Source organism: Platalea leucorodia (assembly GCF_965183815.1).
Source record: "Platalea leucorodia genome assembly, chromosome: 11".
NCBI classification, from domain to species: domain Eukaryota; kingdom Metazoa; phylum Chordata; class Aves; order Pelecaniformes; family Threskiornithidae; genus Platalea; species Platalea leucorodia.
In genome coordinates, this window is record NC_138833.1 from 11,485,439 (window position 1) to 11,498,357 (window position 12,919).

Here is a 12,919-nt window from a genome sequence, read left to right on the forward strand (position 1 = left end):
AAGGGAATAAAAGTAGGCATAGAAACAACATTAAAAAACAAGAGACATTACAAAATAAAGGAAAAACTTATGAAATCGGGGCAGCAAACTCAAAGAGATGGAGAAAGAAAATTTAAAAAGCAAGAGCACTAAGGAAAGACAAGAAATAATTAAAAAAAACAGCAAAGGGAACAAAAGTAAGCATAGAAAGGACATTTTAAAAGTGAGAGGGATTAGGGATATAAAGGGAAAAAAAAAAGAAATAGGGACAGCAAACTAAAACAGAGATGTAAAAAGAAAATCTTAAAGGCAAGGGCACTAAAGTAAGACAAAAGATAATTAAAAAAATAAAGACAGTGAAATAAAGACATCAAATGGGATAAAAATGGACAAAAAATTTTAAAAGCAACAGGGCTTAAGGGAATAAGGAAAAAATTAAAAAATAGCATTGACAAACTAACATGGAGATGGAGAAAGAAAATCTAAAAAGTGACAGCACTAAGGAAAGACAACAAATAATTACAAAAAGACAGCAAATGGAAAACAAGTAGGAGTAGAAAAAATATTTAAAAAACAATAGGGAATATGGCAATAAAGAGAAAGATTTAAAAATAGGGACAGCACACTAAAACAGAGATGTAGAAAGAAAATTTAAACAGCAAAGGCACTAATAAAGACAAGAAATAATTAAAAAATGGAGACAGCAAACAGAATAAAAGTAGACAGAAAATTTTGGAAGCAAATAAGATTAAGGAAATAAGAAAAAAATTAATATATAGACACGGTGAAGTAAAACAGACGTAAAAAGAAAATTTAAAAAGCAATGGCACTAAGGAAAAACAAGAAAAAAGTAATTAAAAAATAAGAACAGGGAATGAGATGAAAGTAGTAAATTTTTCAAGCCAAAAGATTAAGAGAGGAAAGAACTAAACCATGGTGACAGCGCACTAAAGATAGTATGACATAGATAGAAATTTAAAAAGTGGCAGCACTAAGGAAAGACAAGAAATTATTAAAAAAAAAAAAAGACAGTAAAATGAAGACAGGGAATGGGATAAAAGTAGACAAACTTTTAAAAGCAACAATGATTAAGGAAATAAAGAAAAACTGAAAAATAGCAACAGCAAACAAAAGCAGAGATGTAGAAAGAAAATTTCAGAAGTAACAGCACTAATGAAAGAAGAAAAATTTAAAAAAAACACATTGAAGGGAAAAAAGTAGGCATAGAAAGAACATTTAAAAAGTGTGGGGAAGTAGCGAAATGGAGAGAAAAATTAAAAAATAGGGACAGCAAATTCAGAGATGGAGAAGGAAAATTTAAACAGCGAGGGCACTAAGAAAAGACAAGGAATTATTAAGAAACAGAGACAGTGAATGACATAAAAGTAGACAGAAAATTTTAAAAACAATGGTGATTACAGAAATAATGACTGTGAATAGGTTAAAGTAGACATAAAAAGACAATGTCAAAAATGATACAGTACACGATAGCCAGGAAAGAATTAAAAAACAGCAATATGCAGCTTGATAAAAGTAGATATAGAAGGAAAATTTAAAAAGTGATTGGGTACAGGACAGATGGGAAAAACTTAAAAAAAAATAATGACAGTGAACTAAAACAGAAATAGAAAGGAAATTTAGAAGCAATGGGGCACAGGGCAGAGAGGGGAAAAAAATAAAACCGGTGAACTGGATAAGAGTAGACATTTGAAAGAATATTTTAAAAGCAATGGGGTTCCTGACAGACAGGAAATATTTAAGAAATAGCAATAGGCAGCTTCACAAAAGTGGACATATCATCATGGTTTAACCCCAGCTGGCAACTAAGCACCATACAGATGCTCACTCACTCCCCCACAGTGGGATGGGGGGAGAATCGGAAGGGTAAATGTGAGAAGAACTCAGGGGTTGATGTCAAAACAGTTTAATAATTAAAAAGAAGTTAAAAAAAAAAGTAAGGGGGGGGAAAAAAACCCAGACAAAGATAGAGGAAACTAAAACCCAAGAAAAACAAGCAATGCAAATGAAAACAAAAGTAATTAAAAACTAATGACAGCAAATGAGAAAAAAGTAGAAAATTTTAAAAGCCAAGGGATTAAGAGAGAAAAAAACTAAAAAAATAGTGACAGCGAACTAAAATGCAGACATAGATAGAAATTTTAAAAAGCAATGGCTTTTAGGAAAGACAAGAAAGAATTAAAGACAGTGAATGGGATAAAAGTAGGCAGAAAATTTTAAAAGCAACAGTCATTAAATAGGGAAAAAATTAATAAATGGTGATGGCAAACTAAAACAGAGACACAGAAAGAAAATTTTAAAAGCAAGGGCACTAAGGAAAGAGAAGGAAACATTAAAAAAACAACAGTGAAGGGAATAAAAGTAGACATAGAAAGAACAACTAAAAAGCAATGAGTATTAGGGAAATACAGGAAAAATTATGCAATAGGGACAGTGAACTAAAAGAGATGTAGAAAGAAAATTTAAGAAGCAAGGGCACTAAGGAAAGGCAAGAAATAATTAAAAGGAAAGACAGTGAACAGGATAAATGTAGAAAATTAAAAAGTGACAGGGATTAAGGAAATAAATAGAAAAAATTAAACGAAGTGATGGCAAACTAAAACAGAGACATAGAAAGAAAATCTAAAAAGCGAGGGCACTAAGGAAAGACAAGAAATAATTAAAAATAAAAAATTAAAGAAGGGGAAAAAGTAGACATAGACAGAATGTTTAAACACTAAGGGGCATTAGGGAAATAAAGGAAAAAATTAAAAAATAGGGACAGCAAACTAAACCAGAGATGTATAAAGACAATTTAAAAAGCAAAAGCACTATTAAAGGCAAGAAATAATTAAAAATAAAGACAGCAAATGGAATGAAAGTAGACAGAAAATTTTAAAAGCAATGGTGATTAAATAAATAAGGGACAACTTCAAAAGTAGTGATGGTGAACTAAAAAGTGATGTAGAAAGGACATTTGAAAAGCAAAGGGACTAAAAACAGAGAGAAAAAATAAAAATAGGGTCAGCAAAGTAAAGAAATTAAGACATTGAAACAAATTTAAAAAGTGAAGAAGTAGAGGACATGCAGGAAGAAATGAAAACACAGAAGTGGAACTAGATAAATGGACACCTAGAAAGAAAATTTAGAAAGCACCAACTAAATCAATCAACAGAGACATCAAAAGAAAATTGAAAAAGCAACAGCATAAAAGAACAGAGAGGAAAAATTAAAAAGTAGAGAGAGAAAAATGAATAAAAGTTGACATAGAAAGAATATTTTAAAAGCAAAGGGATTAAGAAAATAGAAGAAAAAAATAAGAAATAGGGTCAGTGAAGTAAATAAATGAAGACATTGAAACAAAATTTTAAGAGTTATGAAGTAGAGGACAGGCAGTAAGAATTAAAAAACACAGAGAGGGAACAGGATAAATGTAGACAGAGAGAAAATTTAGAAAGCAACAGGGTACTGGCCATACAGGGAAGAAGCTAAATATCAGGAGGAGGAGCCAGACAGACAGCCACAGGGAAAGGACATGGGCAGAGCGACGGGATGCAGAGCAGAGGGAGTCACTGAAAACAGGGACAGGTTGCTGGGTAGAGGGAGACCTAGAAATTGCATTTTCACAAGCAATTGGGAAGAAGGCAATGTGGGAAGACTGAAGTAATAGCAGGTGGGCAGCCAGAAAGGGAGAGGCACAGAAAGGAAATGTAGAAGGAGACAGTGTATAGGGCAGTGCTAGCAGAAGAGCAAAGAGCTTTGGGGAGCTGGACAGCCCAAAAGGGAGACAGAGGGAGGGACAGGCAAAGGGACAGGCAGAGATCTGGAGAAGCATGGCAGGGATGGGCACAAATGCATGGAAGGGGATGCACAATTCACCACAGCTCCTAGTGCTGACAGGAGACCTTCACTGCCCCGAGGCTTCTCTTTCTGGCTCTGCCCCTTCTTCCTCTGCACTACCAGCTGCCTGACCCTCACCCACTCAGGAGCAGGCAGTGAGTGCCTCAACGCTCCTCTCCCACGAAGCGTCCCAGAGGAGCTCTGTGCAGAGTAGGAACCTCTCCACCTGCACCTGGGGCTGCCCCAGCCCATCCTCACCTGCAGCCTTTTAAACCATCAGCCCAGCCCCACCTCATGGGTCCCACCTGGGCTGACTCAGCCCACCCCACAGGTCCCCACCACTCCCCAGGACCCTGCAGATGTATCCAGGGGCACAGAGGGACAGAGAAATATTTATTCACCCAGGGACATGAGACATCCTGGCAGAGAGCATCCTCGAAGCGCAGTGCCCCAGGGCAGCAGGACACAGGGAGGAAGGAGGGACACCAGAAGAGGTGGGGGAGGGAGCCGGAATGGGGAAAATTAAGCACAGGAAGAAAGTAAAAAATACAGGTATGGTGCGAGATAGAGGAGACATAGAAGTTTAAACAGCAAGGGGGTACAGGGCAGAGTTGGCAGAAGAGGAAATGGTTTGGGGAACCAGACAGGCAGATGAGCAGACAGAGAGGGAGGCAGAGGTGGGGAGGCAGGCAGAGACCTGGAGACCTTCTGCAGACTTGCTGTGGTCACAGATCCTGCACACACACCACACAGGGCAGCCAGGAGGACCAGCCCAGCCAAAGCCAGGACCACCTGCGCCCCACATCTGTTGTGGTTTAACCCCAGTTGGCAACCAAGCACCACACAGCTGCTCGCTCCCCCTCACCCCCAGTGGGATGGGGGAGAGAATCTGAAGAGCAAAAGTAAGAAAACTCATGGGTGGAGATAAGGACAGTTTAATAATTGAAATTAAAAAAAAAAAAATTGTAATGAAAAGGGCGGGGAGAGAACAAAACCCCAGAAAACAAGGGATGCAGCCACTCACCACCTGTTGACTGATGCCCAGCCAGTCCCCAAGCAGCGATCACTGCCCCTCCAGCCAACACACCCCAATTTATATACTGAGCATGACATCATACGGTATGGAATAGCCCTTTGGCCAGTCTGGGTCAGCTGTCCTGGCTGTGCCCCCTCCCAGCTTCTTGTGCAGCTGGCAGAGCATGGCAAGCTGAGACACTTGACTTAGTGTAAGCACTACTTAGCAACAACTAAAACATCAGTGTGTTATCAATACTATTCTCATGCTAAATCCAAAACACAGCATTATACCAGCTATTATTACCAGGAAGAAAATTAACTCTATCCCAGCCAAAATCAGGACAGTAACCACCCCTTATTCTGTACCATCTATGTCATGTGATATACCCACTCAATGCCATGCTCTTTGGCCCAGGTATCTATGACGTTGTTTCAGAAACAAGTCCCATGGTCTGACTCAATTCTTTCTGGAGTGTCATGTTGCCATAGGACTTCTTTTCAAGACCCAGGATAGTGTTCCAGGGGTGGCATGGGACACAGGATATGTTTCCAGCCATCCGGTGGTTGCTTCCACCATTGTAAGCACATAGTACTTGCCTTGGCAGGTTTGTGAGAGTGCAATATAATCAATCTGCCAGGCCTCCCCATGTTTACATTTCAGTCTACCCCTCAATCACAAGCCCATCTATATGTTGCACATCTTCCTTTATGGTCTGAGGTGTCATGGGCCTACCAAGCTATAAATAATTCATCCTTATTCTGCCAGTCCAGATCCACCTGAGCCACTTCAATCTTAGTAGCATGATCCACCCGCTGGTTGTTTTGATATTCTTCAGTGACCCAATTCTTGGGTATGTGAGCATCTACACGACATACTTTTACAGCCAGGTTTTCTACCCAGGCAGTAATATCTTGCCACAATGTGGCAGCCCAGATGGGTTTGCCTCTGTGCTGCCAGTTACTCTGCTTCCATCACTGTAACCACCCCCCACAGAGCATTGCCACCATCCATGAGTCAGCATAGAGATAAAGCACCAGCCACCTTTCTTGGTCAGCAATGTCTAAAGCTAGCTGGATGGCCTTGACTTCTGCAAATTGGCTCAATTCCCCCTTCATCAGTTTCTACAACTTGCATACAGAACTCCATGCAGCAGCTTTCCATCTCCAATGCTTTCCTACAATACAGCAGAATCCATCAGTGAACAGAGCATGTTGTTTCTCATTTTCTGATAGTTTATTATACAGTGGGGCCTCTTCAGTGTGCATCACCTCCTCCTTTGGCGATATTCTGCAGTCTTTGCCTTCTGGCCAATCCATGATCACTTCTAAGACTCCTGGGCAACTGGGGTTTCCTATTCAAGCCCGTTGTGTGATCAGTGTGACCCACTTACTCCACATAGCATCAGTTGCATGAGGAGGACCCTCCCCTTGAATATCGAGCCCAGCAGTCGGGGTGCCAGGAAGAGCTGTGCTTCAGTACCAACCACTTCTGAAGCAGCTCAAACGCCTTCATATGCTGCCAATATCTCTTTTTCAGTTGGAGTATAGTGGGCCTCAGATCCTCTGTATCCCCAACTCCAAAACCCTAGGGGTCAACCTCAAGTCTCCCCCGCTGCAGTGTAGAGCACATTTTTTACATCTTGTCCTGCCCAGACTGGCCCAAGGGCTACTGCATAAACTATCTCCTGTTTAATTTGTACAAAGGCTTGTAGTTGCTCAGGGCCCCATTTGAAATCGGTCTTCTTCAGGGTCACTTGATAGAGAGGGCTTATGATCGGACTGTAATTTGGAATATGCATTCCCCAAAAACCCACAACGCCCAAGAAAGCTTGTGTTTCCTTTTTTGCTGGTTGGTGGAGACATGGTTGGTTTTTTGTTGATTACATCCACTGGGATCTGATGACATCCATCTTGCCATTTGATTCCCAAAAACTGGATCTCCTGTGCAGGTCCCTTGACCTTACTTTGTTTTATGGCTAAACCAGCTTTCAGAAGGATTTGGACTATTTTCTTCCCTTTCTCAAAACTTCTGCTTATTGCCCCACGTGATGATGTCATCAATATATTGCAGATGTTCTGGAGCTTCACTCTGTTCCAGTGCAGTCTGGATCAGTCCATGACAAATGGTAGGAGTGTGTTTCCACCCCTGGGGCAGTCAATTCCAAGTGTACTAGACAACCCTCCAAGTGAAAGCAAACTGTGGCCTGCGCTCTACTGCCAAAGGGATTGAGAAGAACACACTAGAAGTATCAGTTGTAGCGTACCATTTGGCTGCCTTTGACTCCAATTTGTATTGAACTTCTAGTATGTCTGGCACAGCAGCACTCAGCGGTGGCATAACTTCACTCAGGCTGCAATAGTCTACTGTTAGTCTCCACTCTCTGTTAGACTTCCACACTGGCCATATAGACTGTTAGAAGGTGAGTGAGTCTTGCTGATCACTCCTTGGCTCTCCAGTCGACAAATCAGCTTATGGATGGGAATCAGGGAGTCTCGGTGCAATATTGCCACTGGTGCACCGTTGTGGTAGCAATTGGCACCTGTTGTTCTTTGACCTTCAGCAACCCCAGAACAGAAGGGTCCTCCGAGAGACTGGGCAAGGTGGACAGCTGTTTAGTTTCCTCCATCTCCAAGGCAGCTATACCAAAAGCCCACTGGTACCCTTTTGGGTCCTTGAAATACCCTCTGCTGAGGTAGTCTATGCCAAGGATGCACAGAGCCTCTGGGCCAGTCACAATGGGGTGCTTTTGCCACTCATTCCCAGTTAGGCTCACTTTGGCCTCCAATACAGTTAGCTGTTAGGATCTGCAAAACACGGGGTGGGGTGGGGGGGCAGTGCAGAAATAAAAGAGTGGAGAAACACGAGAGGGGCAAAACACGAGGGGCACAGAAACATGGGGCGGGGGGGAGGGAGTTGCACCAACCATGAGACCATACAATGAGGCTACTTTTTCTGATCTAATGTAGGTAAGAGGGTGCCAATGCTTGCTGTTTATCTGCTGGCTTCACACCTATGCATGGCTTGCATAGCAGGAAAGTAAAATGCCTAAGGCTGCAACCTTTAAAAACATACTTGAAGTTCACATAAAACAAAGATATTTGAGACAAAACTGCTATCTAGGAATTTGCTACTGAGGGTTTCCCAATGGAAAGGGCTTAGCAACGTTTCTGTAACTCAATTTCAAGCTTTCTTCATGTCTCCTCTTTGCACACTAAACACTCCTTCCATCCCCACTTAGTTTAATAACAAAAAAATTAATAAGACAGAAGTATCTTCCATTTGTAGCTGCTGATATTTCTCTGTAAATTGTCTGAGATAATTGTTTTACTGATAATTCAGAAATCTTGAACTCTATTCTTCAAGTACCATATTTGTGTTTTAAATAATACTTATATTAAGAGATTTATCATCTGATGGCTAAAAATACATCAGGCTGCACAGAGATTCACATCCATTTGTAAGCAAAGAGGTGTGATAGCTCTACAGTGAATTAATTTGGTAATAAAAAAAACCCCAAACAATCCTTCCCTCATAGAAATGTGAAGATTTTAATAAAATGGGGGCTCTGTCCCTACCCCAGGCAGGGGCAGCATCCCCTTCCGTGACCCTCCTGAAGCCCAAAGGACCCACAATTAAACACAAGAGGTAGACAGAGCTTGGCAACACTACTGCTTCTTTCTAAATTGTCTAAACCAAACACATCCATTTAAATCACGAAAAGCTGCTGAGTTTCTTTGAAGATGTCTGCATCTATTTCTGACCAGAAGGGCTTGCATTAGTTTCCACATTACTGTGTGCTGTGAACTCATCTTGTCATCTGGTCTGTGCAGCTAAGCTCTATAAATTGAACATATAATGATATCAGTCACAGAGAAGAAATACATGCATATATGATGCTCTTTTCTATATACATACAATGTATGTTCGTACACTGACCTCTTCATCACAGTATTTATTAACCTGCCTTTATTTTGGCTACCTCCAGCCACTAAGTTACAAATTACCTGCTAAAATTCAATCACAGAAGATATTTTACTTTGAAGACATTGTATTGTTGAAATTGTTTTAAGTTTAAAAGTAAAACTTAAATTTAATTTCCTTCTAGGATGCTGGCTTTGAGGTTTGTGAATCATTTTAGTCCCTATTAAATAATGAACATCCTCAGCCATGACACTTCCACAGGAATGGCCAAACATTTGCATCATTTTACCATGTTGGAAAACAGCAACTTTCATTCTACAGAGACTCCAAGCAAAATAGAGGAACCAAATTCCACAAAGTTTAATATAATTAGCTTAATACTACCTAGCATTATATAAAGGACATTTACTTTGCTCCAGGACTCCCAAAACTGTGAGTGGCCAGCAGGTCTATCCGATTTCTCATGTTGCTCACTGTGGACCAAAACCCTAGCCAGGTACGATGAGTATAGCTGCTCTCCAACCCTCTCTCCCATGCTCCCACTACTGCATGCTCTACAACAGAGCCGCCTTATTGCTCTGCAGCAACACCTGTTTCCTCCACCACACATTAACTCTCCCCATGCCACACAATTTTCCAAAGCAGTCAGCCATCAGAAAATGTCTACTCAAGACAAGTCACTTTTGCTGAACTACGTAACAGCAAAAGTTTTCCATACGCGAACTGTGAAATTCTTGAAATTATATTTACAGATTTTGTACCATGATTGAATTATATATTGCTGACAATTGAAAGATGACGGGAATTTTTCCAGCCCTTTTACTGCTAGTTTTAATCAGCTCTAAAGCATCTAAATTATGTGTAAGATTGTAAAAAATTATTAACAAGCATTTACAAAGTAATGACTTGTCCTTCTGCTCTTATTCCAAGTAGTGAAGTTGATCATGTGAAAAGATTTTCTAGACTTCAGCTGGAATAACTTAATTGTGTTACTGGATTCTGAATTTTTAAAAGAACATTCAGATATGTTATCCTATTAACTAATACTGTAAGTTTACCAAATAAGAGTACAGTTCTTTTCTAGCACCCAGTCACTTTTTGTAGTTTTATGATGTTTTTAAAATTATGCAGTACCAACCTTCTCTTGGCTTTATGGCTAACATACAAAACACAAGTTCTCAGTTCAGAATGGATGGCAGCATGGGATGTAGAAACACACGGACCCTCAAAAATGTTACACTGACATCAGAATTATATCTGTGAAATGCAAAGTTTGAAAAGCAGCAGTATTTTAGCCCTGAATAACTTTTCTTCCCACTCCACAAAAGCAAAATATGCATCAGTTCAAAAAGTTATCCTCTGTTTTGGAGCAACTTTATATGAATAAAAGACTACTCTAACTTTAGAAGGTTTTAAAAAGAAAAAGGAAAAAAAAAGTTATCATTCATTACCGACTAAAGTTTTCCCTTAATTTTCATGGAGAGGGGACAGGATACGGTTGAGCTATTGCATTTCTCTCTGTACAGTCACACACAAGACATCAGTACAGAATTTGTGCACAATAGCAACAAGAAGTGACCAGACCTACAGTTTCTCCTGAATGGGACACACCAAGTTCATTCTTCTGGTTTGGCTCTTCATCGCCTCAAAACCCCATCATGACAGCTTATCAAGTTGAAAACTTAAGTTAATTAGTTCAAATATACAATTGCACACTTTTAAAAAAATGCACATAGAATAGCAAAACCAGTCCCTTTCTCCGCAAAACACTCATACAATGTGACTTTAGACACTCCAAGCTGCTAGCAGACCCAGACTGAAATGGAAACATTAACCTTAACAGAATCTATTGGTGACCCAAGATTTCATCTGGGGTGTCCAATGTGAAAGTCAGAGGGACATGCCACCAAGAGTCTACTTCTGCTTACACCATTTCAACAAACAATTAAGGCTTTAGAAATCACTTCCATTACAGAGTTACATTAGCCTCAGGAAAAACATTAACATCAGGCCAAAAAAAAAAAAAAAAAAAAAAGAAAAAAAAATCAGTTTCTGAGCAGAGATTGGCACAAGCTGCCACTGACTACTCAAAGTCTTTGGAAAAACATGCATATGTCACTTCAACAGGGGACAGTTTGGAAAATTCCTGTTTTACTCAACATGAAATACAATACAGCACTTTTAATGGGGCAATAAAGCAGAAGTTAATAAAGTAATAACTTCACAGTTCCCCACAGGCTAGAAGCAGCTCGTCCTGGTATTGTTGCTTAATATTACATTGGTTCTTTATAAGCTTCTGGAGTTACAGGTCCCCTCCTCCCTCCAAACACAACTCAAAACTTGTAGAGTAGGAATATACTCAAAATATACTCGGATTAAGTCAGGATGCACTTTGTGAGGAAATCTGAAGGCTCTGAGCTGGGCCTTAAACACAATAGCTATATAAAGACAACACCAACTTCAGTGCTTGGAGAATGATCCTTCAATGTTTGAAGCCAATTAAAATTCTTATTACATAGGGGGATGCCTGAAATTACAGTAACATGTAAAATGAATACAGCCTTAGCAAGAAATGCATGTGTCACCCTTTGCAAATTCTTCTTTATGGCGACTGTTAAATCTGTGGTTGGTGAGATTTGAGATGTTAGTTTAGAACTTCAGTCTAGATACCATCAGTTAAAAGGCATACTTGACAAACAGGAAATACTACATAAATAACTGAATTCTTGGGTCTGCTGCAAGTGGTATGATTCACTAAGAGAATTGCTTTGAAATGTTCGATTCAGAGTAATTTGTCAAGTAATAGCTTGTTGTTAACAAGAACATATTAACATTCAAACACACCCCACCAAAGCTAGCTCCTTTGGGCACCGATGGAGCCACAGATTGTTGCTTTACTTCTCTTCTAACCAACATACATTTAAGTGTCCATCTTAAGAGGCTCAACAATCCAGCAGAGTCTGAAAGACCTATTTTGCTATTATTTTCCACAGCCTCTTCAACGCACCAGCTCTATGCAGTGGCTCAGGGACCTTACCAGCTTTAAGCCAAAACCTTCATGCAACTTGCTTGTCAGTATTTTGTTCCTTGTTCAGAAACAATAACTCATGCTTGCAGTATGTGTTCCTCATTTCTCTGGTTTTTTTTTTGGTGCAATCTGCCTACGTCAAACATACATAATCTTTGTCTTTTTACAAGTCTCAAGGAAACTAATTTGAACCTCTAAAGCCTGTTATTTCCAGGGAATTTGAACACATTTTTGGAACTCTACAATTTTGCACATGTGAGGTCTCGGTAGTTACTAACATCTTTTTCACTAATAACAACCACCTCTGCAGACATATTTCCTAGCTTAAGGCCTACAACTGCATTAAAAAAAGTCCAGAAGCAGTGGGTATAGCATAAGCCTTGTTTTCAAAGGAAAGTTTTCTGAGGCCTCTTTATCCAGTTCTGGCCTGTTTAAATGGACTTTCTGAAACCGTAAGAACCATTAAGACACAGCAGAAGAATCTGAGCCTTAGTAACAGGCTGACCAAAGTTGTGTGTTGGGAAGAAGGGAACCATCTCACTAGGAACAACAACACTGAACTCTGCTCAGCTCACACAAATTTATAAAGTCACACCATGTATGTTTAATACACTAGCAAAATATTTATTTTATAATGATAAAACAGAAATGAAGGATTTCTTTTTGGTGTGCACCAGTAATTGTAGTAAAAGAATAAGGGGATTAATGGACTCTTTATACATTTCAATGACAAAAATTCATAAAGGTTAGCATCAAATTCAACTGTTCTCCATTTACAAGCATAGAACTTACCATAATACCCCCCAAACACATATATAAAGAATTATCATTTTAAAATCTATAAAAAGTAAAAAATATACAGTCAGAAGATCTAACTCTTATTCAAATCTTTAATATAAAATTGTAAACATTTATTTACACAAAGGAAATGTGTATAACAAAATTTTGAGCACCCTTTTCAATTGAATCATGTTTTTTGGAAGGCAGTGGATGTTGCACAGTGACACTCTCACCTTTCCTACCCAACCAAAACCGCAGTTTATAAATAAAGCCATGAGCGGCTGGCTAGGTACAGTTCAGGGGAGATACATTTTATTGCTCTGAAGCGGCAGCAAATGGAAAGCCCAAGTGCATAT